This window comes from Atractosteus spatula, chromosome 10 (genome assembly GCF_055471065.1).
Source record: "Atractosteus spatula isolate fAtrSpa1 chromosome 10, fAtrSpa1.hap1, whole genome shotgun sequence".
Classification (NCBI taxonomy): Eukaryota; Metazoa; Chordata; class Actinopteri; order Semionotiformes; family Lepisosteidae; genus Atractosteus; species Atractosteus spatula.
In genome coordinates, this window is record NC_142715.1 from 19,784,078 (window position 1) to 19,808,935 (window position 24,858).

At 46.5% G+C, this 24,858-nt stretch overlaps 5 non-coding genes and 2 pseudogenes across 5 annotated transcripts; 3 read left to right on the plus strand and 4 right to left on the minus strand.

The window, feature by feature from the left end:
* Positions 1-6,757: 6,757 nt before the first annotated feature.
* On the minus strand, positions 6,758-6,866 carry LOC148825682 (5S ribosomal RNA; annotated as a pseudogene).
* Positions 6,867-10,949: 4,083 nt separating this feature from the next.
* LOC148825683 (U1 spliceosomal RNA) lies at positions 10,950-11,114 on the plus strand. Its single transcript, XR_016092127.1, has one exon. It is a non-coding gene; the product is annotated as a U1 spliceosomal RNA (small nuclear RNA).
* A 623-nt stretch (positions 11,115-11,737) lies between these two features.
* Positions 11,738-11,856, minus strand: LOC148825684 (5S ribosomal RNA; annotated as a pseudogene).
* A 5,034-nt stretch (positions 11,857-16,890) lies between these two features.
* Positions 16,891-16,963, minus strand: trnav-gac (transfer RNA valine (anticodon GAC)). Its single transcript has one exon. It is a non-coding gene; the product is annotated as a tRNA-Val (tRNA).
* A 2,417-nt stretch (positions 16,964-19,380) lies between these two features.
* trnae-uuc (transfer RNA glutamic acid (anticodon UUC)) lies at positions 19,381-19,452 on the minus strand. Its single transcript has one exon. It is a non-coding gene; the product is annotated as a tRNA-Glu (tRNA).
* A 201-nt stretch (positions 19,453-19,653) lies between these two features.
* Positions 19,654-19,725, plus strand: trnar-gcg (transfer RNA arginine (anticodon GCG)). The gene has a single exon. It is a non-coding gene; the product is annotated as a tRNA-Arg (tRNA).
* A 2,076-nt stretch (positions 19,726-21,801) lies between these two features.
* On the plus strand, positions 21,802-21,874 carry trnam-cau (transfer RNA methionine (anticodon CAU)). Its single transcript has one exon. It is a non-coding gene; the product is annotated as a tRNA-Met (tRNA).
* The last annotated feature ends 2,984 nt before the right edge of the window (positions 21,875-24,858 follow it).

Here is a 24,858-nt window from a genome sequence, read left to right on the forward strand (position 1 = left end):
TTTTATATGCTTTAAAAGACGGCCATACAAACAGGAAGAACGACAGTGCTGATTATTTTCCCGAGACAGAGCACTGATGACCTATCCGAGCCAATTGATAAAGCCCACCCAGTGGATACTCTAGCAGAACGTCAAAGAACGTTCAGATTTGTAACCAAGGCAACCAGAGGAACAACATCAAAACGCGCAATCAATTCCCCAGTTAAATCTTTCGTGTAAGGTGTGCTTTGTGAAAGCATAAAGTGAATCCCCTGATCACTTTTGAACATGGACAAAGTATTTTTGAATGAGCGCTATGCGCAAAGATTTAGCTTTACCCCTGCCGATGATTCGGCGTGAAGAAGTAAAAGTTTCACAGATAAAAGAGCTCGCAATCACAGCCAATATTAAATGTACTTGCCAGAACACTACCGTGTGCCCTGGCTCATAGTGATCTCGGTAGACGCTGTTCCCTATGTAAAACTGAAAGTGCCAAAAAGCATTTCTGTTGAGAAAACAAAACATATTTTCTGCCTTGATAGCTGACAGCCTCTCTTTTAGAAAGTCTATCTCTAAACTCCTTGCACATCCTCTCGAGAGACTAACAAAAAACGCTTTTACTGATCATATTACAAATCAGAGGAAAAAACGTCTTAAAACCGGGATATACGGGAGTACTGGGATTTAAACCCAAGACTCCGGAGTGGAGCTTAAAAAAAATTCAGCTACTTACAATGCTCAGCCACACTACCGTTGACCTTAACACGCTTCTTCACATTTCTGCCTTGGACAATGCTGGGGGGGGTCAAACTGTCTTCAGTTTGAGTGGTATCATGACGCGTGGAAGTGCGTTGTAATTTTAAAATATTTCAACTGAGGGTGCAACGGGAGTAAAAATGTTTTCTCCCGCCAGCCATTCAAAGACCAAATTCAATGGATAAACATGATTTTCTCGGACATACCATTTATGTACAATAGCTAAAAACACAAAACCATCCTCTTCTGGTGAAAAGTAGCTGTTACAGGAGGCTTTTTATGACTTTTAGCTCATAAATTCATCTTACATTTCTACTCCATCAATATTACCAATGTTATCTTTACCTAGCACTATATGTAGCTCTAAATAAATGCAAATTGTAAAATACATTTAAAAATAAATGCTATTCCATATATTGTAACTTTGTGGTATTTAGAATTTTTTATCTTAGGATGCAGGGGAAAGTATTATACAACTGTGAAAGTTGTATAATACTTTACTTTAGGCTCGAATTTTAATACAATTTCGATCAAAAGAAAACCCAAATCCGTATGATTTTACTGTCAATATCCCTCGATATTGATGTTCTGTTGAAAGATTTGAAGAAACTCTCAAAGAAGCAACTGCAGTAGTGGAGAGATTATTTTCTCAGTTATTTCAGTTATTCTTATGTTTGTTGCGTGTTAGTATGGTGAAGAGTTCCAGTCCCTGTAGGATATGGCTAGTTAGGAGAGGGGAACAAAGCTCCTTCTCCCAGATTTTATCCGAGAGGGGACCATCTGGGACAAGGAGAGCACTCTCCTTCCAATGACTAAAACCCTCCCGGTTTTTCTGATGTTCAGGTCTTGTGTAAAGATAGTATTAAGTCTTTTGATCCACTCCCTTTCCTTTTTCTTTCTTTCTATCTCTGTCCAGTTGGGGTTGCTTTCCAGTCCCGTGGTTCCTGATGTACCTGTGTTATGTCAGCTGGGTTCGGATGGAGTTACCCGTTCCCCCCACATAGGTCACCCCGCACTTTTTGCACTGGATGCTGTAGATGGCGTTATTGATGTTTTCTGAGAGTGCCCTTTGCAACTGGAAGATTTCTTTAGTTTTGTTGTTTTGGATCGTTGTTTTCTGTTATGAAATGTTTGGCTCTTGGTGTATATGATCTGTTGTGTACAGGTTTTAGCTTGCTTTGGACTAATTAATGCTGAAGGTTTTTGTTTTTTTCTGTGTGCAGATATGATTTTGTGCTCCCTCAGTATGTTTGTGTTCTCTAATATCATGGTTTTTGGTTGGTTTTTATGGTGAGTTGAGAATATGATGTGTTGAGGGATATTTTCTGTCATCTGGAGTTTTTCTATTTAGAAATGTTTGTGCCATATTTTTGAGGAAACTTTGTGTGTATCTTCTCTGGCATAAAGCTTGGAAGAGTGTGTATTTGGCTTCCTCAAAGTCTTGTTGTTGTGTACAGATTTTGTGGAAGTGTAGGAGTTGTGATTTTACCAGTCCTTTTAAATTATGTTTTGGGTGGAAGCTATCCTTGTGCAGTAAGCCGTGTGAATGTGTCTTTGAAAAATACCTTGATGTCCAGTTTGTCTGTGTTGTTGAAGGAAGAAACCTTGTATGTGGTGGTGTTTAGGAGGTCTATCAGGCTACCATGCTTGGTGTATTTGAGTTTAATGGACCTGTGGTGTGTGTTGAGGGTGTTAATGATTTCTTGTAAGGCTTGATATGTGCTGCCTATATGTTTATTTTTTATATCTTTTCCCTGGGATGGACTGGTGTCCTTTCCAGGGTGTAGCCTGCCATGTGTCTATTTCTTGCCACGTTTTAAAGTGGAGTTACAATCTTACTATTTTTACAGTTTTAAGTTGACATTTACAAATGTATATTGAAGCAGTTACCCACCTGAACTAAACTATGTCAGCATGTGTAGTCTGCAAAGGAACAAGTAATAGGTTTATTCCATATTGAAAAGAGAAGAGAGAAAACTCAATGTTTTGGCTGTGAAGCCTTCTTCAAGTGTGAGAAAGACAGGGCAGATTACAAAGATTAAATAGCACAGAAGAACAAAAGCTGGGAGAGGGGAGGAGGCAGGAGCAGCAGAGAGGCCACTCAGGAAGTGCAAAATGGAGAGAGGTGAAGAAAGGTGTGAAGTCAAAACCTGCAAGAGAATAGAGAAGATTACATTAAAATAAGTCAGTCATTGAGAGATCCTGGCTATTTGAGGTGAAAAGAAAAACTATGGGCTTGGAGAAATCTTTAACCTTCCCAGCCCTAATATGTTCTCTGAAGCATTCTCCCTAGTCTCCTTTCGGTTTCCCAAATGTAGATAGCTGGGCATTTTTTGCAAGAGATACAGTAAATGAGATACAGGATGTTGTCAGGGTTATCCGGAATTGTCCTGTGATGCCCTGAATGTCGTTAGATATGTATTTGGAAGTGATGCAGCGAGTGCTATTGCAGGGGAAGGTGCTGAGTGCGAGGGAGCTGTGAACAAGAAGCTTATGTGGTGGTCAGCGATAAGAGATGATTGGGCGGTCGGAAAAAAGAGTACCAATGGAGGGATCGTCCTGTAAAATGTAGTCATTGTTAATGATGGTCCTGGGGATAGAAATTGGGTTAGGGTGGTAGGGAAGCACCGAGGGAGTAGAATTAAGCAACACCTTTCATCAAACTTTTTGACAGGTACCACGCCCCCTTTTTCAGCCAATGGGAGGCCGCCATGGGCAGATGTCCCGCCCCCTCCAGAGCCAATGGTGTGTCATAATGAGTGTTGTTGTCCCGCCTTCCACCCCGAGCAGCCCCAGGCCTCAGGGTCCAAATGCCCACCACCGCATCCCCTTCGATTTATAAATAAGTGTGTGAAAGCGTGTATTAGCGACGAGGGATGGAAGGTGATCATGTCTGCTGCAGGATTGAATGCAATCTATTATAACCCTAGGGAATCGGCGGTGTGGGAAGTCTGGTGAGGGCCGCGAGTTTCTGGGATGTGAGCACACACACACACACACACACACACACACACACACACACACACACACTGACTGACTAAAGTGTCACAGAAAGACACTTTAGGACAAATAGCATGTGAAATGTGAACCACTTTATTTCATCAGTAGGTTTTAAATTACAGAAACATCCCAGTATACACTTTTAAACTTTTCACACACATTACAGACTACTACTTGCAATCGCCAATTAAATGTTGGTGCAGAAAATTAGTTGTCGCTATCGCCCCAACATTGTTCAGAAACTCAGCAGAATCTGAAAAAGCATTCATAACGCCCTTTCTCTCGCCATTTCTATAGCCGTGAACACCGAACTGGGCGACCCTAACAGAGCAAAAAAATTAGCCTGAGTGATCAGAGGGAAGGTGTTACCACAGGTTCTATGTAAAATCCGTTGTATTTTGGAATACACACCGCTGAATCCGCCAGGCTTCAGTTTCTGATCTGAAAACATCAGAATCGCAGCAATTTCACTCATGTTCTTTACATGCACATCTATCTCTTTAACAAATTCAAGGACATTAGCATTCAGTTAATTGATTTTCATTTCAAGCTTTGCAGAAAGAAGAGTGTAAAGCACTTTTTGTAAGAATTCTTACGTATACATTCGAAATTTTTCATTCTTCTCACGATGGCACACCTGTGTCTGTAAAACAGAGTGAAAGCTCTATTCACATTGCGAGTATTTCACAGCCCTGGTTTTATATAGATCTTTTTTCTTTTCTGTAAAAATAAGTATAAATAAGTATAAAATAAGTTTTGCAACGCACCAAAAGTCACGTGTAGTATTTTTCCATCTACCTTTACAAGTAAGGAGCGTACATACTCATATGGCGAGCGGTCGTCAATTATTTTTCTCAGCAAGTGCTTTATACTCCGCTCAGTATCATCTGTAAAAGTATAGGCACCCAGGCCACTGGTGATGTACAGAACAGCCGATAAAATTCGGGCTAAACTGAGACACTTATAAATTTCTAATGCGGCAAACAACACATCTTTGTACTGTAACATGACCAGGGGAAGGGTCATTCATAACAGGTATTTTCGGAATGACCTACTTAAAATACTAGATATGGACCTTAGCAAAATGGCTGCCAAAAAGAATCAGCTGACCGGTAAATGGAAAGGGTCTACCCTGAGAAACAATGAGACACAGCTGAGCCGCATCAGGAACCGAAATATAAGTGCCCCAGAGGCAGTGAACAGGGCGGAAGCCGATAAGGTGAATGCGGTTTGGAGGAAAAGAGAGGAAAGAGGTGTATGTTAAAGATCGGGCTAAGGAATAACGGACTACTGAAAGGAGAAAAGGTTTATGGTTTTTGGATTATGGACACTGAATAAGGATACATCGCGGATTGGCTTTATTACGGACTTTTGGAACTCGGATCGGATCAGGATTAAGGGAACGGATTACGGACTGTATTTGGAAGATAGTTGGAGGAAGAAACGCCACGAAACTCAGGAAAGAAAAGTGTGGTGTGAGTACTACTTTCATTTACATAAACTTTCCCCCGGAGACACCACAGTACCCATCCGCGCACCCGACAACTAGGCATGTGTGACCCCGTTGACTTGGATGATTAATCAAACAGGCTGCGCATTCATCAACCACAACCCCCTTTAAACAATGGTTGAAGGTGCAACATACCACCGACTTTACAATCTGATCCATAGCATCAGGCTCATAGAGCCATCGTTAGCTAAACTAGGTTGAACATCATCATTAATCACATTTTGGCGAGCACACATGAACAGACATGAAACATTCAAGCTTGATGGTAGTTTGAAGATTGATGCGTCGACCTCTTCGTTATTCTATTAAAGGAAAAAAGAAAAGGAAGGCTTAACAAAATAAATAGGCATGCTTTTTACCTAAAATATTTACAATTGTAATGTCTCTTTTGTGTTAGAGTTTTTCGTTCGCTTCGAACTTGCTGTGGTTTAATATTTACCATTTGTAGCAACTCTTCATCAGTCGTTGACGGACCCCCAACACCTGAATCACTGTCAGAGTTCACATGACAGCCACTATCACACACCACTGAGTGCTGGGTCAGCTTTTGCTAAAAAGAAGACAAAGTGTTGAAAACGAAATACGCTAAACGCAGATTGAAACAACAATTCCACTATCAGAAAAAATATTTTAGCAACCTACTTCTTCAGTTTGCATAGCAGAGGAATCCGATGATTCAGTACTCAAAGAAGCCATCTTCGCAGCAGTCAATATCGGGGCCTGACAGCTCAGGTGTCACACTTCAAAACCGGCAAGTCGGCTAATTTAAGCATAAACTCCAAATTTGTAACCATGCCTACATAGCTCAAGACATTTTTCAAATGGTTGTGATGTTTTAGAACGCCCCACCATATCCCCCCGCCCCAAAATCACACGTGTTTTATCGAGAGTGAAAAGTAATAACGTTGAATTAAAATATGTCAGCTTATTTCAATGACAAATTCTCAACAACTTTTCAAAAGTTTGAAATGATTTTCCACGTAACGTGAACGTAAAGTCTTTAAACCTTAAAAATATTAACATGCAACCCAAGCCTCAAATGATGTGTGTTTCTCTAGAAAAGAAATTACATTGAATCAAAAAATGTAAAACTTATTTTATCTTTTGAGAAGAGCATTGTAGGGCGGGTCTTTATATTTTAGTGGATAGGTCATAAAAGTGTTAAAATAATTGAATAAGACACATTTAGCAGCGATAACTTATAAGCACGAGCAAAAATTGATATTTATAATGCTTATAGATTTTAACAATATAACAGACTTTACTAAAATGTTTACTTTAAAAATAAATATTACATCACAACATGTCCACACCCAGGCACCTGCCGTTAAAGGTTATGGGATGTGGAGATACAGTATATAAGGTTCATGATAAGAATAAAAAACGCTCATGCTAATACACAAGCACCTGTGTCTCACCAAAGCTGACAAATAAAAAGCCAAAAAGCCGCACTGCACGTGTGAACAGGGGAATGAGCGAGCGAGCGGGGATAGGGCGCCTCCTGCGCTTAAAAGCTTACAGCACCTCGTATTCCCAGGCGGTCTCCCATCCAAGTACTAACCAGGCCCGTCCCTGCTTAGCTTCCGAGATCAGGCGTGCTCAAGGGGGTGTGGCCGTAAGCAAAAGCAGGGCTCAATGGCACCCTTCTTATAGAGAGGACAGCTCCGTCACCTCTTTTACGACGCTGCTTTTTTTCCCTTGCGTTTTTCTCTTCTTCCCACGTTCTCTCTCTTCACTGCCTTCGTCCCTGCTCTATTTCACTTCAGCCTTTCACTCTTGCTTCCTTCCAACGAGGACGGAGCTGCGGGATAAAGGGCGCTAAAGAGGATCGCTGTGGAGAGCTGCTGCTGTGCTTTGACATCTGAGCTCTGTGGAAAAGGATCTCAATACAATTCTGAAAAACACGACTCCCAGAACGCCAGGCGAACAAGTCTCCACAGCCGAAGCGCTGTGTCTCTTTTCAGCTGGCGATAAACCTTTCCTCGATCCTTTGCGGACTTGTAAAACTGTTCATGATCAGAATAAAAAACGCTCACGGTAATACACAAGCACCCGTGTCTCGCCAAAGCTGACAAATAAACAGACGGAAAAGCCGCACTGCACGTGTGAAAAGGGGAATAAGCGAGCGAGCGGGGATAGGGCGCCTCCTGCGCTTAAAAGCTTACAGCAGCTGGTATTCCCAGGCAGTCTCCCATCCAAGTACTAACAAGGCCCGTTTCTGCTTAGCTTTCAAGATCAAACGAGCTCAAGGGGGTGTGGCCATAAACGAGAGGAACATTCACTGGCACCCTTCTTATAGAGAGGACAGCTCTGTCACCTCTTTTACGACACTGCTTTTTTTCCCTTGCGTTTTTCTCTTCTTCGCACGTTGTCTCTCTTCACAGCCTTTGTCCCCGCTCTATTTCACTTCAGCCTTTCACTCTTGCTTCCTTCCAATGAGGACGGAGCTGCGGGAGAAAGGGCGTTATAGAGGATCGCTGTGGAGAGCTGCTGCTGTGCTTTGACATCTGAGCTCTGTGGAAAACGATCTCAATACAATTCTGAAAAACGCGACTCCCAGAACGCCAGCCGAACAAGTCTTGAAGTGGAAATCTAATAAGTAAATTGATTCTTAAAATGTAGAGAGCTTTGCAAAAAAATATATTGGGGGTTTTAGATAATATATTTCAAGGATGTAATTGCTGTGCTACAGTACGTGCAGAATTTTAGAAAACAGTGCGTCAACAAAGTACACTGTTTAGGTTACTTTAGAAGACAATGTACCAAAACAATATATGCTGTCTGGGTCGTTAGAATTAGCTGAAAGTAACTGATAAGCTTTGAATAACATATCTAGTACTTCTTCTCTCGCTTTTTGATGTAATCTGTTTTCTCTTAGGGAAAGGGGAAGTTTTAGAAGGGACAAAGCGCTGAGCTTTTTTACAGCGCAACGTCTTATAAAAACCCTGTACTGCTTGTAACAAATTGAGTCTCTGGTTGCACTTTGCGAAGTGGCAGCAGGGCTCGCAATTTTGAAATAAAGACCTTACTCAAGTGAGAAATCTCTCTTGTGGCTTCCTTGATAGTTATATTTCCATGACACCGGTTTTAATGTCTGTAGATTGTATCTTATTTTTATTTTTTGTTTTGTTTCATGTTCATATTATGTGTTTTCACCCAGTTGACTCCAGTTAATAACAGTTCACCCAGTTAATAGCCACTTTTTATGCGCGAAAAACGGGTGATCTTTCTATCTCGTGATCAGCTTAGTATCTTTCTGTAAGTTTTTTTCTTCTTAATTAAACGTTTAAAATACATGAATTTCATAAAGACAACACACGTTTCGAACAGAAAAAATCATATTCTGTTCTCTTCCTGGTATGTATAACAGATCAGCAGGTCTTATTTTCCCAATTGCTTTTTTCCACTGTATTTATCATATTGGCTAGCCAATGTCCGCTCTTAGCTAGGTAATGTTACTTGTGGATGTGCTTCTGCGTTGCGTAGAAGCACATGTATCCATAGAAAGTGTATTATACTACTATTTGAGCTACAGCACATAAAAATAATTATATCGTTATTAATTTCTTTAGGTACGTGATTCCATATTATATTCCCTATTAATCAAATTCTAAAAGTATGCTTTTGTTTACTCCGATAACGAGCACATTCACAGAAAATGTTAATATATTATGACTTTTCACAAAGTATATAAACTTAAGATGGTCAGAAGGAGCATGTAAAAACGTTTCCGAAACGTGGTAAAATCTTACCACATGTAAGACTTTGATGCTTAAAATGTTTAGGAAGAAAGTGGAATACTGGTGTGTATTTTTTGTTTAAACTACCAATACCAGCCATATACAGTTTACACTATATGTTTATGTTCCTAAATTAATATTGTTTATGGTGGTGTATTGTGGTTGTAGAGGTTTGATGGGTTTACTGAGACAATTATTAATTGTAGCAGCAATCACGAGGTTGTTCGTTTGGGCTTTTAGAAAATCAATCGTCAGAACAACTAACAACGCACACACACGGGTTCAATACACGAGATACATTTATTAATATAAATTGTGCACCAAACATGTACTAGTCTGCCTGGATACGAGCGGCAGACCTTACTGTGAGGGTTATCAATATACAAGGTATATAATCTCGAAGAGATGCAAACACAAAGAGATACACAACAGAGAATATATGTCAATATATATCGTTCGGTTACCAAATCGCTAATCAGTGTTATTACCCACTGTTACTTTAAACTCGGAAGTAAATACATTACTCATGAATTAAATTGATAACAACTTGTGTTGAGGTACAATTGAATTCTCGAGACGCAATGTAGAACATGGGGTTTACTTATCCACTGTGTATGGATTTGGAATTTCCCGGCACGAACACCAAACCAGCTGACAGGCTCTGTTGCGGCCTCTGTTCCAGCGGTTGTCCAATGGGCGTTGTCCCGGCGTCCTCTGGCTACTGGCCAACCAGTCAAGGTGCAGCTCGGAGTAGGACGGGCGGAGGAATCTGACTGCGGCGCGCAGGGCAGTCGTTGCTCCGAGGGGATCTACCAGCAGTCTGGCTGGCTAGTAGAAAGTCTCTATGCACAAAGTGTGACCGCGAGTCCTCACAAGTCACTCTTTTGCCTGGGAAAAAGCTGGTTCGTTCCCGGTCCAGCGCTGCTTCTGAATAAGCTATTCAGGTTGTCGACGAGGGTCCAACTGTAGGCTGCCGTTGATCAAGCGGAGCATTCACGTTGGTAGAATTCTGAGTACGTATGGGATCCTCGGCCTCACGCTTAGAACAAAGTCCAAGTCCCTTTGCAGACAACAGCAGTTGTCACGTGATTGTCTCTGAGAATGCGCGAAAATGGCCAAGGAGAGCCCCGATCTGAGCTTGCGCTCCCTTTTTGACCAAGACATAGATGTGTGCTGATTGGTTGAGAGTTTGGTGGGCATTAGAGACCCACGTGGTATTACCATGCCCTGCCAGTCCCTGATTGGTTGGTCAAGGTGAGATATGAGTCACTTACTCTTGACACTTAGGAATGCAGTCCAGATGTCCATTCGGCACTCCCTAGACAGATAGACGCCAGTGGATGACCATTGATCATGATAGCCAGGCTTAGCTAAGTGCATCCCCATCTGGGAGCTGTCCATTATCAAAAGAAAACATCTTAAATCAACCTGCATGAATACTTTCTCTGTGGCTGCACCACAGAGATGGAGGGTGAGATGGGGCCTCATTTAGGACAGCATACCACCGCTTAATTCTGTCTTATTAACAAGCATTGCCGCTACAACGGCATCTCTCCTGTCAAACTTCCTCCTGACGTGTTTGACAGGATCTGGGCCGTGGTGAACAGTGGGAAAGACGCCCTGTGGAGAGTGAGGAACATGGGGCTGTTAAAAGGCATCGAGGTCCCAGTCAAGGCAGCAGGTAGCCTGGCCCTGTTCATCACCCGAGAGAACTATTACCTCAGAGATCTGTGGAGAGAAGGGAGGGAGGAAGCAGAAAATCTGTGGGAAATAGAGAGCATAGGTCAATATCTCAAGAAACTGTGAAAAACATTATCATGTTTAAGTAAAGAATGTGATTTGCACCAGAAAAAAATAAATTGTTGCTATGTAACTGGTACCGTGTCAAAATTTAATGAGATGTGATTATATATACTGTTTTAAGTATGTATATTAATGTAAAGCTTTCTAATTTGTGATGTCCTGTATTTTTTTGTGAAAAGAAAATAAAGTTCTTAAAAAATCGATTCACCCAGGGCGAGGCTCGGCCATTGCACTCCGGCTGTGCTGACCCCTGCGAATTCCCCAAATGTGGGAATCTCGACTGCATAATTTCTGGTAGTGGGGGACTGCGTTCGCGCTCTCCCCTGATGTGCTTGGTCCAATATCAGATACGGAAGAGTTCCGACACCACGAGCTGCGATAGGATCCCAGTTCGAAAGGAGTCGATGCCACTGCTGGTTCCCAGTTTCTTTTAGTTAGAGGTCCGGAGAAGCATTTCAAGCTGGTTACACTACTCCTTCCGGACATTCATTCCCTTTTCAAAGTCAGTCGTTTTGCTGTAGTCTGCATTATTTAGGCTGATTATCGAGGTTAGCCTTTATTTGGTCATGGGGGCCTCGGTACTGTATGCTAATTCTCAAGACAGTTTCACCCGTTTTCTGATTGCTAGGTTCTGTACCAGTGCAGACATGTCAAACAGTGAATGGCTGTACCTCTATTGTATCCGTGCTCAATGAATGAAATCAGTAATAAATGAATATATGTATAGTTATCCGAAAAACAAGTGGTTTATCGACTCATCTTCATTTGCAGATTTAGAGGCAGCTTCGATATTCGTTTTACAAACGGGTTTTTTTTTATATGGGTCACACACATGCCATAGCAACAAAACATCTCTAGAGATGAGGCTATAGATCACCTTTCCATCCTCCAGGTTTTCCTCCCAAAGCCTACAGTACCAACGGCGACCCCTGCTGGCCGAGAGAGCAAAAGCTTGCAGCACCTGGTATTCCCAGGCGGTCTCCCATCCAAGTACTAACCAGGCCCAACCCTGCTTAGCTTTTGAGTTTAGACGAGATCAGGCACATTCAGGTTGGTGTGGCCACAAGCAAAAGCCATGGCGTTTGACTCGCTACTTGAAGCTGTGTGTGGCTGGGGCTCCGTGTCCCCCGAGCGGGACTGAAGGATCGTTCGTGTTCAACTCTTTGGAAAGGAGCTTCTTTCCAAATCGCATTGCGTACCTGGATGTTGGCGAATGTGCTCCCTTGTGTTGGCTTGTCCCGCACTGGAGGAGAACAAACAAACTGCTCGGAGGAGCATAAGGCAAGTCTTCACAAGACAAAAACCTCCAGTGCACAGCACTCAAAACATTTCTGGGCTGTCGCGTGTTTATTTCAGCACATAAAGCGCACCAGTCCAACACGTCGGCCGGGCGCACGGCGCCTCCGCCCTCTTGTGGCCTTGCGGCGTCAGAGCAAGAGGCTCCTTTCCGCTGCCTTTCCGCTGTGTTGCAGAGCCCCGAGAGGGAACCTGGAGCACGCACTTTGTGGGGGGTGGGGGACCGCGTTCGCGCTCTGCCCCCGGTCTCTTGCGCGAGTACTAAATCTCACGGCGCCAGCCAGCGGCCAGGAGACAAGTACAATATCGCGGGACAGGGGGGCCTCGTCATTGATTGTTACATATGAGACGGGGATTGGGAGGAGACCCCGACTGATTGGTAAAGGGGAACACTAACACCAGAGAGACTTTTTTTGAGAGACGCCCTGGGATTTCTTAATGGCCAAGGAGGGTCGGGACCTCGGTTTTACGCCTCCCCCGAAGGACGGCGCCCGTTTGTGCAGCAGAGTGTCGCCATCAGGATGCTGGGGCATAAGAAAGCCACACAGACCGCAGGGTGAGCGCTCCCTACTGGTCCCAGTCACACCTCTTGCAGGAGCGGCAGCAACCTGAGCTTTTCCGGGGGGAATCTCCCGGCTCACACCTGCTGGGCTGCCGTGGGTGAGCCCAGTCGAGAGTCGCAGGGTGAGATCTAGTCACCGGGGAGAAACGATACAAGCGAAGGATTACTCGGCTCCCAGCACTTGAAAAGACCGTCAAAGGACTCGTTCCCGCCGGAGCTGAATGTACCTGCATGTGTTGTGTCGTCTATTTCCCCCGCCCCGCTGTGTTTGCTGTATTGTCTTTGAAGCCGGCCCCCGAGACGAGACAGGCTGTTCCTGTGCCCCAATTAACACTTTACAGGTGCCATTCCCCGGCATTGTGGCCATTGTCGGTGGTCACACGCAATAAGATAAGGTGGAGGAGAGCGGGGCATGCCCAGCGCCAGACATTCAAGGAGGGGGCTGTGCGAGGTGAGGTGAGGTGCGACACGCCGGAGCCCCGACGCTGCTAATGCGGAGCACTTGTTGAACTGGCATTGAAAGGACGTTTGCGCACGGAGCGAGCCTTCCCTGCGGCGGAGCGTGGAAACTTTCTCCCCGCGCTGCAGGGGTTGTGTGCGCTGCAGCGGTGCCGAGAGAACAGCACAGAAGGCAGCAGGCTCTGGAGAGCGGGTAAGAGACGGAGCCTTGTGGGCAGGCGAGCAGGCCCGTTTTTTGGAAATTGCTGAAAAGGCTCCGGTGTTTGTTCGGTGCGTGGCAGGCGCACGACGTGAGCTTGCATAGCGATCTGCCGGTCTGGTGTTATGCAAATGAGGCCGAATTGCGTCCCGGGACATGCTGCGAATGCGCATTGGCGACTGCAGATGTGTAGGAAACGGCGCGCTCGTTTTCTCGTTTTGCCCACCCTTTTGAGTGTTAGTGTGGCGTGTGAGTGTGCGAAAGAGTGGGCCCAGCAGGAGGCAGTGGCGTGCGGGGCGAGGAGCTGGCCTAGGCTGCGCGCTTTGTGCTGTGGGTGCAGGCCGCTTGCAGGGCCTTATACAACTTATACTTACCTGGCAGGGGTGATACCTTGATCATTCTGTAGGTGGAGTAGTTGGATTGTTTTCTTGTTTTGTGGAAGCAGTGTTTGTTTTGCAGTTTACGAAATGGCAACTTTTGGATCCCGCAAGAATGCTGTGCGTTTTGAGCTTTTGGATGACCTCTTCATGGATCGCATGCAGTTCAGCATGTGTTCAGCAGTTCTGTGGTGCTGTGGGACACCTGGCATCGTCCTGCACTGTGAAATGCTGCAAGACCTGTGGCAAACAGGGACATTTAGCCTTTGACTGTTCAATGCTGCCAAAGTGCAATTTATGTGGCTCGGAAGGACACGTTTTTAAGAACTGCCCTCACGCCTACGCCAATAAACTCAATATGAGAAAGGATGAGGCAGTGCTTGTTTCAGCCAAACTGGCCCGAAAAGCCAAAGCAAACAACAAGTCAAACAAAGAACCCTTGTTGGACAAAGACTCTCAGCCTCCAGCCAGGATCAGTCCTGCTGTGGCTCCGGGGCCGGTGGAAGAGAAATCCACTACGCCCCCACAACTGCGGACTGCACCAGACAAGCACGAGGGTTTGAAAACCCCCGAGAACAGCGAGGACCCCTCCCCCACTCCTGCTCCTCAGAACGAGGGCCAGTGTGAGGCCCCCCGGTGGAGCGGGTCCAGCGAGGATACCCAGGATTCAGCGGAGCTGCTTTTCTCAGACTCTGCAAGTGCTACAGATGTCCTCTTCTCCTCCATCCAGTCCATCACGGAGGATCTGCAGCAGCTGGTGGGTGAGGGGGAAGAGGAGACTGGTGCATCGGCTGCACCCCTTTCCCCTCAGTGCTCCCAGGAGCTGGACTTGAGGAAAAGGAAAAATGACTCTGTTTTCTCCCCGAGCGAGGAGGAAGGAGAGCATGGTGATGGGGACAGCTGGAACCCCTCCACCCCTCCCTCTACCCCCTTCCTTGAAATGGACTCCTTGAACGCTTTTACTGCTGCCACCCTGATGAAGGCTCATTCAGAGGATGGCTGGCAGGAAATTGGTAAGAAGAAAAAGAAAAAGAAGTCAATCAAGAGAGGTATAAAAGCTTTGAAGATAGGTGGGATAAAGGGCCTTCTGATTGGTCAGGGGACAATAACAACAGAATCTCTGGCGTGGCCATTCTTTTCAAAGGATGGGCATTCAAATTGAAAAGTATTCAGAGGGTCATAGATGGCAGGTTGCTGTGTGTGGATGTCGAATGGGGGACCGTTAACCTGCGTCTAATCAATGTGTATTGTCCTACTGACGTGGGAGGAAGGGTGGAGCTACTCAAAGCACTCTCTCCCCTATTGTTATGTAGCACAGACATGATAGTGGGAGGGGATTTTAATTGTATCTTAGAGCACACAGATAGGCAGTCTAGCTCTCCGATAAAATTGGATTCCAGCTCACTGGCCCTGCAAAACTTAGTTCAAGACTTTAAACTCTCAGACACATATAGATGTATATATCCCACAACAGCAGGATATACATGGTCAGGGAGGAATAGCAGCTCCAGAATTGACTATTGCTTTGTCTCAGAGAGAGTGAAAGTTGTTGGGGTCACTCTTCAGCCTGTCTTCTTCTCAGATCATCAGGCTTTAGGGTGTAGAGTGGAACTCCAGGGCGGGACTGTCTTTGGCCCAGGCTTCTGGAAACTCAACACAAAGCTGCTAGAGAACAAGGGGGTAGTATCCCGCTACAAGGAGAAACTATCACAGTGGCTGTCCTTGCAGTGTCTGTACAGGTCAGTAGGAGAGTGGTGGGAGGAGGTGAAGGTGAGGACAAAGGCCTTTTTCATTGCTGAGGGAAGGAAGGCTGCTGCCAGACGGAGAGGAGTGCTAGCCAGGAAACAGAGGCAGCTGCAGCGTCTCTACACGAGACAGTGGCTTCGATGTGCTCGAGGATATCAGCCTTTTAAAAAAGGATGTCCGGAGCATAGCGGAAGAAAGTAGTCGAGGAGTGCTGTTAAAAGCTGAGTGCAGTTCTTGGAAGAAAATGAGAAGTGTACTCGCTTCTTTTTCAGGAAAGTGGTAGGCTCCAAGTCTGTCATGGAAAGTGTAGTTGATGAGGAGGGAAGAGAGAGTACAGAGCTGAGTGCTATCCTCTCCTGCATCGAGGCCTTCTTGTCACGGACGTCCAAGAGGACTAACCATGGGGAGCAGGAGGGCGGAAAAAGACCCATATGCGTAGCGGCGAGACGGGAAAAAGGCCCGGGCTCATTAGTGCAAAGAGTTCAGGAATGCCGTATAGAAACCTGTGCCCTCAGGGAGCGGACGTGGGGTGCCCTGGTGTTAGGCGGGTCTCAGGACATCCGAACGTCAGTGCTGAGCGAGGACAGAGTGCAAGACCCGGAAATATTTAGCCCAAGGGAAAGAGAGGGACAGGAAGGACAGCAGACCAGAAACTAGGGACAGGACAGAGAAGGACCGCCCTCTGGCTGCAGAGGGCGTGACACTTCTACTCAAGACTGAACAGCTCTACAGAGGTAAAGGATGAAGAAATTCATTTTTTTACCTCAAAGCTAGAAAACGTTTTGATTGAAGAAGATAGGGAAGTACTTGAAGGGGATTTGACAGTAGAAGAGCTGAGAGGCTATGGAGAGCTTACAGAAGGGGAAAACTCCGGGTGCTGACAGGCTCCCTAAAGGGGCGTCTGCTTTTACTACTTGCACGAATGAAGGCAAAAAACAGCCAATTGATGTGAACGAACGGCGCTTTACAGAGGAGTACTGCCTGACTGGATCGTTGATGAACGACAGAGGCCACTCCGACCTCTTCTCGGGTTTCTTCAATGACTTACTAAGGATCTTCTTCACATTCGCCCATGCAGGGGAAGCCAGTTACACCAAAGCAAACGCAGGAAAGTGCAATTCAAGCAGAGACCAGGAGGGACTTGTTAACACCGAGAGTGGTCAGAGAATGGAACAATGCGCCCAGCCCTGTTGCTGGAGCCGATTCTTGATGAGATCTTGGGCTCACTAAGAAGCCCCCACTGGATGCTAATCTTTCTGTTGTTCTTGCAGGTCCTGCGCTGCTTTTGAGCCGACAGAGCTCGTCCTGGTCTGTCGGCACAGCCCGATTGCAAATGATCGGCTCCGCGTACAGAAGGAACGTGCGTTTGGTACGAGAGTGCATGAAGGCACCAGAAATACATTGGGAACAAATGACCGGTCGCTCAATACCTCTGTGAAGTACAGGAGTGTGCACAACGAGGCTGTTTCCGCCCGGTCTCGAACCAGGGACTTTTCGCGTGTCAAGCGAACGTGATAGCCGCTACACTACGGAAACCTGCAGGGACCGCTGCTGGTGTCTCGCTTGCGTTTCGGGCTGAGAAAGGGAAGCGTCACTTTAGGCAGGGGGCGCTGGAGAGAGGAACAAAGGGCGCGATGAAACAAAATGCTGAAACCCGAACCAGGGACCTTTAGATCTTCAGTCTAACACTCTCCCAGCTGAGCTATTTCAGCAGTGCACAGAGCACACAGCCACCTGCTCCAGCCTTCCTGTGTTGTGGCATGAGCGCACCAAGAGGAGCGGGAGAGTGTTGCAGGAACGTCACTCAGAAGGAAAGCCACCCAGCTGCGCCCTCTGAGCTCTGTCCAGCGCATCTTCCTCGCATGGACTCCTGCCTGCGATGGGCAGGAAACAATTAGCAAGAACAGAACAACACCCCATGGGTGTCTCATGACCACACCTTAGGTTGTGACACGTGCAGGTGTGAGGGGTTGCCGGGCTACTTTGGAGCAGAGCTTGGGCGGAGGGGGGGCGGGAAAGCAGACAAAGAGGTGACACCTCAAGGTCTGCACGATCACAGCTCTCCGCCGCCCCAGGCTTCCGCTCGATAAGCTACTGGACACACCCGCCCCTCCTCACACAGACCGTGGAAAAGCCCCCGAGTGGGAGGGCTCTCTCTTCCTCCCAGGAGTTCTTGGACACGACGCACAGACAGAGCGCGGGGAGCCGCCGCCTGCAAACACGGCTCCAGGCAGGACTCCGCTCCGCAGGAGCCGCAGAGCAGAGGAGATGGGGGCAGCTTAGCTCCTGTGCAGAGACCTGAGCTGTTGTTGCTGCGGATGCTGTCTTTTCTGTTCTCGGGGTAGGAGTGAATGTTGAGTTGCCCTTAGAAATGAAGCAGAGCACTTCAACGGCACGGGTGTGTGTGTGTGTGCGCCCTGGTGATTCTGGGAGACAGATCGAACCTGGGCTAAAAGAGAGGAGGCTTAGCCCTCTTCCATTTGCTACTTCAAAGTTGTACAACCCATTTGTATCTGCTAGGCGGCGCAGTCGTCGTGCACAAAGAACGCTTTGAAAAGCGTCCGAAGCAAGTCATTCCGAGTTGGTCGTTTGTGTTTTCCGTTCAGACGCGAAATGCTGAAATGATCTCTCGGCTCCTCGGTTGTCATTTCTGCTCCGTAAAGGAATCACAGCACGCGTCGCCTTCCAGCACGCTGGGTCGGGACACGATGCCGGGGGTCGAAGAGCGTGATGTCTTCCTTGTTAGTATAGTGGCAAGTATCCCCGCCTGTCACGTGGGAGACCGGGGTTCGATTCCCCGATGGGGAGTAGCTTTTCTTTTACCTCCTTAGAGAAAGGACTGCCTTTCACTTCTCTGTTTTCTTTCACAGCGTCGTGCACCTTTTCATTGCTCTCGCTTTCAGAGCCTCCGCACGGCACACGACTCGACATCAGGAAGCACATTGAAGTGAAAGCAGGGAGCGCTGCGACATGCACTGTGCAGATCCCGCCACACTAAGAGGTGAGTGGGTCTGTTCGATGCACAAAGAACGCTTTGATAAGCGTCAAAGGCAAGTCATTCCGAGTTGGTCGTTTGTGTTTTCCGTTCAGACGCGAAATGCTGAAATGATCTCTCGGCTCCTCGGTTGTCATTTCTGCTCCGTAAAGGAATCACAGCACGCGTCGGCTTCCAGCACGATGGGTCGGGACACGATGCCGGGGGTCGGAGAGAGCGATGTCTTCCTCGTTAGTATAGGACCTGTCACGCGGACCTGTCACCTGTCCCCACCTGTCATGCGGGAGACCGGGGTACATCAGGACGCGCATTGAAGTGAAAGCAGGATGCGCTGCGACATGCACTGTGCAGATCCCGCCACACTAAGAGGTGAGTGGGTCTGTTCGATCACAGCGCTAGGCGAATCCCCAATCCCCTTTTGTGCGTGGCGACAAAAGAAGTCTGTTTCCACCCGGTTTCAAACCGGGGACCTTTCGCGTGTGAGGCGAACGTGATTATCACTACACTACGGAAACAGTGGTAAGATGTGCTCAGCGGCCCAGTGCTGAGCTTCGCCAATGCGATTCAGCTGCTTCCAGTGCCTTTATTGGAGTGCGCTGATGGACCGTGCTCTCTCTCCAGAGACCAGCACGCCTGTCATGGACGGAGCAGGAAAGGCGGTGCCACATTCTACAGCCCTCTCCACGCAATCGACGAAATCAGGCTACTGAAGTGGAGAAAATCGCCTCTCCAGAAAGTGCAAATATAATCTTGGAGAGTATAAATCCTATTGCCGAAGGTCAGCCCTGTCTACCAGAGTAACCCTCCCACCTCCTGCAGCGATGATCAGCTCGTCTCACACGCGAGAAGTTTCGGCTGGAAACAAGCGCCCCCTCTTCTCGCACGTTCGAGTAGTTTTAATGCGGCTCCTTCGTACACGGTGCTGATCTTTTGGAAAGCAGGAGGCAAAACTGACACATTCCCATACCGGGAGTCGAACCCGGGCCGCCTGGGTGAAAACCAGGAATCCTAACCACTAGACCATATGGGAGCGCACACCCCCGCTGTTCCGGGCATCATGCAAGCAAACTACATAAATATGAGAAAACACGCAAGAGAGTTGTCACTCAGAGTGTTGAAGGGTCGATGTATACTGGGACTCAGTTGAAATGCAACGTCAGGACTTTTCCGAATTATGTCACACGAAGAGAGCACAGTTTTTTCCGCCCTGCCACGTGTGTATCGGTAACTCGCCGTGATCGTATAGTGGTCAGTACTTTGCGTTGCGGCCGCAACAACCCTGGTTCGAATCCGGGTCACGGCAGAATAGGGGCGTCTGCTTTTACTACTTGCACGAATGAAGGCAAAAAAAAGCCAATCGATGTGAACGAACGGCGCTTTACAGAGGAGTACTGCCTGACTGGATCGTTGATGAACGACAGAGGCCACTCCAACCTCTTCTCGGGTTTCTTCAATGACTTACTAAGGATCTTCTTCACATTCGCCCATGCAGGGGAAGCCAGTTACACCAAAGCAAACGCAGGAAAGTGCAATTCAAGCAGAGACCAGGAGGGACTTGTTTACACCGAGAGTGGTCGGAGAATGGAACAATGCGCCCAGCCCTGTTGCTGGAGCCGATTCTTGATGAGATCTTGGGCTCACTAAGAAGCCCCCGCTGGATGCTAATCTTTCTGTTGTTCTTGCAGGTCCTGCGCTGCTTTTGAGCCGACAGAGCTCGTCCTGGTCTGTCGGCACAGCCCGATTGCAAATGATCGGCTCCGCGTACAGAAGGAACGTGCGTTTGGTACAAGAGTGCATGAAGGCACCGGAAATACATTGGGAACAAATGACTAGTGGTTCAAGACCTCTATGAAGTCCAGGAGCGTGCAAGAAGAGGCTGTTTTCACCCGGTCTCGAAGCTGGGACCTTTCGCATGTTAGGCGCACGTGATAACCACTACACTACGGAAACCTGTAGGGTTTGTTGCTGGTGTATCGCTTGCGTTTCGGGCTGAGAAAGGGACGCGTCATTTTAGGCAGGGGGTGCTGGAGAGAGGAACAAAGGGAGCGATGAAACAAAATGCCGAAACCCGGGATCGAGCCAGGGACCTTTAGAACATACTCTCACGAATCGTTAGAATACGTGCGTTTGATCATCAATTGCGTAACAACCACATTCATTCGACTTGAGCCATCAAGCTCATAGTTTTCAAATCTTGAAAGCTGTCAGTGAGCACATCATAGTCTGCAGTACGCCCCGTAACTTGCGTACTTCAACAGAAAGAAGAGCAGACAGCTCCATAAATATGCGAGGCGCAGAGAGTGCAAGGCGAGCCGCACACGTTTCGGTGGCTGAGAGAGGGCAGTTTTTGCTTCTGCATTTCCCAAGTAAGGACGCATGACAACAAGCGATCGCGGTGCTCATTTACGACATAGTGGTGATGAGTTTTCAGTACGTGTTCTTTTGAACGAGCAATGAGGTTGCTGCCTTGGACAGCTGACTGCACGCTCTCATTGTGCCACGTGATGAGTATTCACCAGGCTCGTTCAGTCATTAGTCACATTCCATCGTTTGCCATAAGCAGATGCTGTAAGGTGATGTGGATATCAGTTCCCAGTCTTGTGGACGAGGACAAAAAGAGCACACAAGGGCTCATCCGGGAGTTGAACCCAGAACCTCCCGCACCCTAAGCGAGAATCATACCCCTAAACCAATGAGCCACGCCAGCACTTTCCATTTTATTCTGTCAGCGAGCTTGAGGATGGGGGAGAGGCGTCATTCGCTCGTCCAGTCAGACCTTCATCAATAAGTCAAGAAAGCCGCAATTACACGACTGCCTTGCAGACGAAGGGCAGTGAACTGCACCCGGTAAGAGGGGAACAAGCGGCACTAGGCAACACCGAGGCATAACCCCTGCGAGGGGGTTTAGCTTGCATGGTACAGCGCTCGCTTTGCATGCGAGAGGTAGCTGGATCATTTCCCACGTCCTCCAGGTGTGTGCTTAGAGCTTGATGTGCCGAAAGGTGTCCTTTAGCCTGTGGTCACGCCTTGCGTGGAGAGCGTCATGCAGCTGTCAATCATTTCGCAGCCACGCCCCCTCTTCATCTTCTCTCTGCCTTAAGCGTCTCCGCCACTCTCTCTTGACATTTCATGTCAGCATGTCAGAAGTCCAAGTGACGTTTTTAATGGCTGAGTGAGGGCACGATGCTGAAGCAGAGAGGCCACTTCAGCCAGAGAGACTTGTGCTAGGTGAGATCTGAAAGACGCAACAGAAACAGACCAAAAAAGTATCGGTGAGATCAAAAGGCAAATGCAACATCCAGCAGAGGGCGTCTAAAGATTAGGGAACGGGCGACTGAAATCCATATGAGGCAAACTTTCCGGCTGTGTACTGCAGCTGGCCTCGTTGGCGTAGTTGGTAGCGCGTCAGTCTCATCATCTGAAGGTCCTGAGTTTGATCCTCACATGGGGCAGGGCTGCTTCCTCTCTTGCTCTTTTCAAACACTTGCGGCAACTGTTCGCTCATAACCACGTCTGGAATGCGTGACCTTTACACGGGGGAGAAGCAACGCCGCATCCCTTTTCTAAAGAACATTCACATTCAGAAATAAGTCAAGAAATTTGCCATTACTTTCGCTCGCGCTGCTGTCAGCCTGCCCATGTTGCCAAAGAAAGATTCACTCGGCGTCAACATGACAGTAGAGTACCACACTCCGTAAGCAAGAACTTCAGTGTTTGCAGTCACCCGATATGCCGATAGTCAAAGGAGCACAAAACACGAAGCGTCAAAAGACAAGATGAGTTGATGGAAAGAACGTTGAATTGATGAGCACAAAAGTTCAGCTCGTACAATAGGCAACGAAGGTCCCGGCGTCATCATCGCACTTGCAAGGACTGCCTTGCAGACTAAGGGCAGTGGGAGGTTGCTGTTTTGAGATGGAGGCATTGGGATGGTGGGCCGAGATCTATTCTTCTTAAGGAATTCTTCATCGTGAAAGATCGGTCCACAGGTCATCCAAAGAACTTACAAATTTTTTGGACTCAGGGAATCACGTGCTTCCGGAAGGGAGTGAAGTGCTAAAACACATGACATGCCCCCTTGATCTCACATGCACAATTCTGCTGCAACATGCACAGCTACCGTCCACACCAGGCAGTGGGGCTTCAGCAGAATTTGCTACGCCACCTGCAATTACATATCCAGCTGCACACATATACATGGCCCCTCTGTCCTTTTCAGGATCTCAAAAAAAAGCATAGCGTGGTTTTCCTGCAACCTGATTGACCGCATCTCCCTCAGAATGTGCCCCGTTGCATTCATTGCTGAAGCAGGACGGAGGCTAACGGACATGCCAGAACAGTTAGGCTCAGCGATCTCTCCAAAATATTGTGGTTGTAGTGGAAGAAATATGGTTTAAATTGTACCTTGGTATTTCAAACTCTCTCTAGAATGTTATCCATTTCTATTTTATTTTGACAGGAACTGGCTAATGACACTAGATGAAAAGAGAAGAAAGAAAACACAACGTTTCGGCCGTGGAGCCTTCTTCAGGTGTGAGGGCTCCACGGCTGAAATGTTGTGTTTTCTTTCTTCTCTTTTAAGCATAGAATAGACCTATTACTTGTTCCTTTGCAGCCTACGCATGCTGACACAGCTCCCCACCTGAACTGCTAATGATGCCTGGTAGTTTGTGGTACTTGGTTATTGTCTTATGTTTGCTCAAACTGCATATGTGTGATTGCATATTTTTGGGTATTTTCATATGTCAATATTTAATTCACTGACATTCCTGTATGCTTGGAAGAAAGGTAGATTGGATTTGGCACAGGACGCCTGCCCATATTTGTTGATCATTGTTGGGCTGGAAAAACAATGATAAAAAGTGTATGAAAAAAGCTCTCTCCAATATTTCCCTTCTCTTCGCCATGGTTACACTGCCCGTTCTTTCCGTCTTTTGTCCTTCTACAAAGATTCCAGGGCTCTTTTTCCACCATAATATCAGAAGCCAAAAAATAACCATCTAATGTGTAAACAGCATTTGTAATGTTGGTAGCTGGAAGAGGTTAAGTATGTTTGCAAGACCTAGTTGATTACACCACAGACTTACTTTGTTGTTGTCAGTTTTTTTTTCTCTTTTAAAGGCTGTAGGTGGGGTGTGATGGACTGTACCACTATCATAGAAGATTTTTTCAGGACACATCGCAGTTCCATAGTAGAATTTATCAATAGTAGAATTCCATAGGACATTATTTACCAACATATTACCCAGTGTGAGACTCTGCCAGTAAACCTCAGAGCATTGAGTTCTCCACTGATAAAGATGGCTGTCTGAAGTCATGAAATCCACTGCTGGGATGCCTGAGAGACAGTAATTGAATCTTGGCTGGAATTAGGCTTTCTATTAGTGTTGATCTTTGGGAATTATGTGGTAAAAAGGGAAAACTCCTTTACTTTAGTCACTTTGAATGTTCAAATGTACAGAACCTGCAAAACTAAGCAATGAAAAAAATCCATCACCACTCTCATGATAGCATAACTCATTGTCTCTGCTGTTGTGTAACAATACACACTTTCAATTTTCTTATCGCCTGTCTCCAGAGAGAATGTTGTTAGTGCTGATGACCTTGAATTAGACCTTGTTGACTCTGTAAAACAATCTTCTTCTGCTTAGATTTTCACTCAGATTGATTTTGTTCTCAGATTATTCCTGGCAGCACTGAGTTTCTAGGAAATGAAAAGTGAAAGAAAAAGTACAGAAGATCAGCCCTTGAATATACAACATTGTGCAGTGAGATTGTTAAATGTATTAGCTGCTATCCTGTGCTAGAGCCTGTCGTGGTAAGCAGTGGATGACAGGATCTAGCACAGATACTAATGAAACACTGTTAATGAAAGATAAAACACTTGAGTCTTATTTTAGTTTTCCATTTCCCTTTCATTTGTGATGTACTGTACAACAGGCCACAGAACATGCACAAAAACAGATATGCACACATTCACACCAGGCAATGACAGTCTGCCCAGTCAGAATCTGAGCTGAGGTATCAGAATTCTGAATTCCCTGAATTCTGTCATGGATCATCCACAATAAGGGCAATGTTTGAACACGAGGATCCCCAGGAGAGAGCCTAGTAACATAAATCTTGGAGCAAAAGCAGATGATTAACTTCATAGTTTGTGTGGTTGAGCCAAAGTTGAGCATGAGGATATGTGAGTCACCATTCTTAGAAATGGATCCAACTTCAGACAGGCGTCAAAAGTAAGAGTGTACAGTGCTGGGGCAACGACACTTCAATGATCAGAAGGATAACAAGAGTTTTAATGCATTGAAATTGATTTTCTGGTGATGCACACTGTCATGGAACTATTAATTTTTTAAGGATCACTTACTGACGTCAGACAGCTGCCAATTCTCCAGACTGGAAGGATGAACAGTTTATCCCCCTAGGTACCATA